The 3,492-nt window shown below is 48.1% G+C and overlaps 1 protein-coding gene across 4 annotated transcripts in view; it reads right to left on the reverse strand.

Moving 5' to 3' along the window:
- The window catches only part of MARCHF1 (membrane associated ring-CH-type finger 1), a 1,238,958-nt gene extending 1,236,614 nt beyond the window's left edge, over positions 1–2,344 (reverse strand). For all 4 annotated transcript variants that reach the window (XM_069097636.1, XM_069097675.1, XM_069097649.1 and 1 more), the window contains exon 1: positions 2,162–2,344. The gene's annotated coding sequence lies outside the window, so the exon portion shown is untranslated. The remainder of the gene's footprint in view (positions 1–2,161) is intronic.
- Between the last annotated feature and the right edge of the window lie 1,148 nt (positions 2,345–3,492).

The raw sequence follows: 3,492 nt of genomic DNA on the forward strand, positions 1-3,492 counted from the left end.
AGGAAGGAAGGAAGGAAGGAAGGAAGGAAGGAAGGAAGGAAGGAAGGGAGGGAGGGAGGGAGAGAGGGAAGGAGGGAGGAAGGGATGGAAGACAGAAAGATTTTTAGTGTCTCTGAATCATGGCCAGAGGCAGTACTGGCAAATACATAACTTATTTTAAAATGTAATTATGCCGTTCACAAATAGGGAGCCAAGGAAGCCCAAGTGATTTTTAGTTTTCTGGTCAACCAGCTGGTCAAAAGTTCTTTGATGTCCCATTCAATTTCCTTACCAAAAAAGGGGGGAGAAGGGGACATATTTAGCATTGTACTTCATTCCTCATTACACTGAAACTGAACACCTCTCTGAAATCCTATCCATTCTCTCTCAACTTTCTTCCTATTCCCCCATTCTCCTGGTATTGCCACTTCAACCTTTATCAAGAAGAAAACCAAAACTTTAGAAGGAAACTACTGATTGACAGAGAATAAGTGTCAGATCTTTCAAGTCCACCCCCAACTTGAAAAAAAAAGATTCACCAGATAGAAACTTAAAAAAACTCATTGGGAAGAAGAAAAAGAACTGTTTGTTTTAATCATGAAGACCTACTGGTGTTACCTTATACTCCAGACTTTCTTCCATTATTATCCAGTTCATTTGGGGTTCTGGAATAATGAACTTCCATTAAAAGGAAGTTCCTTAGCATTCAAATGCAATTCATCATAGTAAACTCATAAGCACATGAGAGTGACCCTTAAAGTAGCTTCAAATGTGTTCAAAATTCCATTGAATGAAAGACTTGAAAAAATGTGTCTGAATATCCAATGATCCTAACATTCAAACAGAAACGTCCTTCCCTATACTCTATCCCAATATGTTACTTTTGGGGAAAGAATTTAGGTAGAGACGAATTGCTAGGTGTCAAACAGGTAGCCCCTCCTTCTCATCAAAAACTCAGCATCTCACCCAGGAAGCTGCTAAACACTAAAAGACAATGACAAGGAATTTGCGGGAGGGTGGACCGGGTTCTCACGCTGCAATCAAGCACAACCCAAAAGGAGTGCACTATATACCAATTATATTTATTCCACACCCTTGCAAGAACAATTTCAGACCACACCTGCCCATTCCCCACCGCTCATGCCCACAACAGCCACAACATTAGAATACACTTGCAGGCAGAGAAAGCCCGACAGTCTTCCAGGCATTCCCAAAACAGCATACACTTAACAAAGGAAAAAAAAAAAAAAGCTTTCTCCTGGGTTCAAAGTATGCCTTTGACGGTGGCACCTACCCCGACAAGTCTTTAAGACCTGTCGATTAAGAACAAGAATGGAAGGAAGCAGACGAATGGCTCTTGCGAAGTTCACTCAGTCTCACCACTTGGGGGTAGAACTTGAGCATCTCTTTTTCTCTGCCTCTACTGGCCCCTTGAGTCCTGTGGGTGAACTGGGCTTGCCCAAGACCCTTTGTCACTGCGACATTAACCCATGCGCGTTAGAGCGACAGCTAGCCCCAGCTCTGAGACCCCTAGTGGGCTCGGTTTCCCCCAGTTAGAGTCTGCAAACTGTAGGCACTTGAAAGGGGAAGGGTTGGGAGGTCTAGAATAAAGGTTGAATGTAGGGGTCAGTGCCTGAACCGAAGATCTACCTTGCTTCCTGAATGGGTCTTGGTGCAAACCTTCCTCTAGTAACCAGTCCCCTTTACCATCGCAGTGCCTGTACCCAGGACTACGGACTGCAGGGTGAGACGAAGGCTGTGGGCTCTTCGCCACCTTGGGAGGGGTGCGCATCTGTGACTAGTACTACAGTCCTGTAAACAGCTCGCGGAGCCACTACAAACAGCGCTCAGAAGGGGAGGGAAGCTAGGAACTTTAACTCTTCTCCCCTCCAGTTCCTGACTCAGTGAGCATCCAACCCCAGCTCCCAGCGACCACAGCTACCTCTGTCCACCCGGGAGCCAACAGACACCGTACAGCTCAGGTGGAACCGCTTGCCCGCTGGTTCGCCCGCCCATGGAGCAACTGGGCAAAGGGCTCGACTGCTTGCACCCTGGGTCGCTGACAGCTCCCGAGAAAGAACGCGGCGCCACGAGGATGCCCCAGTCAATAGGACAGGGAGCCGATGTAGGTGCGCGGGAACTGGCCAAGATCCCAGAATCAATCCCCTTCATAGACACTCACCAGAGGAGGGTGAAGTCGCTCAGACGCCCGCAATTCTGCTCGGTGCCCGCATCCTGGGGCTCTGGCATCCTCCCATCCTTTTGTCAGCTGCTCGAGAAGAGAGCGCTCCTCCAAGAGCTTGCGGATGTGCCGCCGGGTGGCAGGCAGCGGGGCTCTGGCTCAGATCCCCCACCCCCAGTCCCTTTCCCCTCCCCCTGCCCCCTCCCTCCCCGCGTCCCCCCTCTCAGTGCCGGCACTCACTCTGCTCCCATGATGTCATCCAGTGGAAATCTGCCATGCTCAGAGACTGGAATAATCCAGCTCTCACTCAGACAGGGAGAGCCTAGGAGGCAGGGGCAGCAGCTCAGAGACAGACAGACATAGCATAGAACATGCATACTTTGAGTCAAGGACGGGGGGGGGGGGGGGGGGGGGGGGAAGTAGGATGAGCAAACTAGGATCCTGCCCGCTGGCTGTGCCCTAGGATAAGGGCACCCTTTAGAACGTTTCGAACAGTCCTGAAGTTCAGACGCTTGGAGGAGGCTGCAGCCCAGAGCAGGGGCAAAGTTTTACTGCCTCCTTCTCAAATCCCAAAAGCCCTACTATATAGCAGCCAGTGGCTAAGTGCCACTGACAAAAACAGTCACACCTGCATACGAGCTCTTTCATCTCCAAGAGAAAGTTTAAGGGTTTTGAGGTGCTGCCTCGACACGCGAACACAATAGCTGCTGTAAATGGGGGAGGCAGCACGAAAAGGGCGAAGAGGTCATTTTGCTCTCTGCATGGACAACACAATTCCGTTCTGGGGTTTTTCTCCTTTCCTACCAAACAAAAGGGGTACTCACTTGGTGAAGACAGGGATCTCTACTTATCAGGTTAAAATCATCAGGACCCACTTTGGATCCCTAAGAGCTAAGATCTGGGGTATTGGTGGCCTTTTTTGTAAAACATACGATTTAAGTTTAACTGGAAAGAGTGGAGCAAAAAGCCAGTAAGGGAGAGGGGAGAAAAGGCACTGAACTTTGCGCTGGAAAGATATCGATGTTGAGATGATTTGATACCTTAGTATCACACTTATCTGTGTAAAAATATTATATGTGCAAATACATATTCACGGAGAGAGGTTTAAGATCCTATCCCCTCAAAAAATCCAACCCCATAAGCCTTAAATTCCACCAAAGCTACTTTCCACTAATATCCATTGTTAAAATTCATTTTGATTCAAATAAAAATCAAATTCTAGCGAGTTATTGTTCTATAGAGCCAGATGCAGTCTCCCAGCATGATTTCTCTGACAAAGATGGGGTTCCAGCAGAAATGGATCAGATAGTTCAGTATGTGAAAACAGAGGC

The sequence above is a fragment of the Petaurus breviceps genome, unplaced genomic scaffold (assembly GCF_028583685.1).
Source record: "Petaurus breviceps papuanus isolate PSGF00001 unplaced genomic scaffold, PetGlider_PUasm1.0 126, whole genome shotgun sequence".
Lineage (NCBI taxonomy): Eukaryota > Metazoa > Chordata > Mammalia > Diprotodontia > Petauridae > Petaurus > Petaurus breviceps.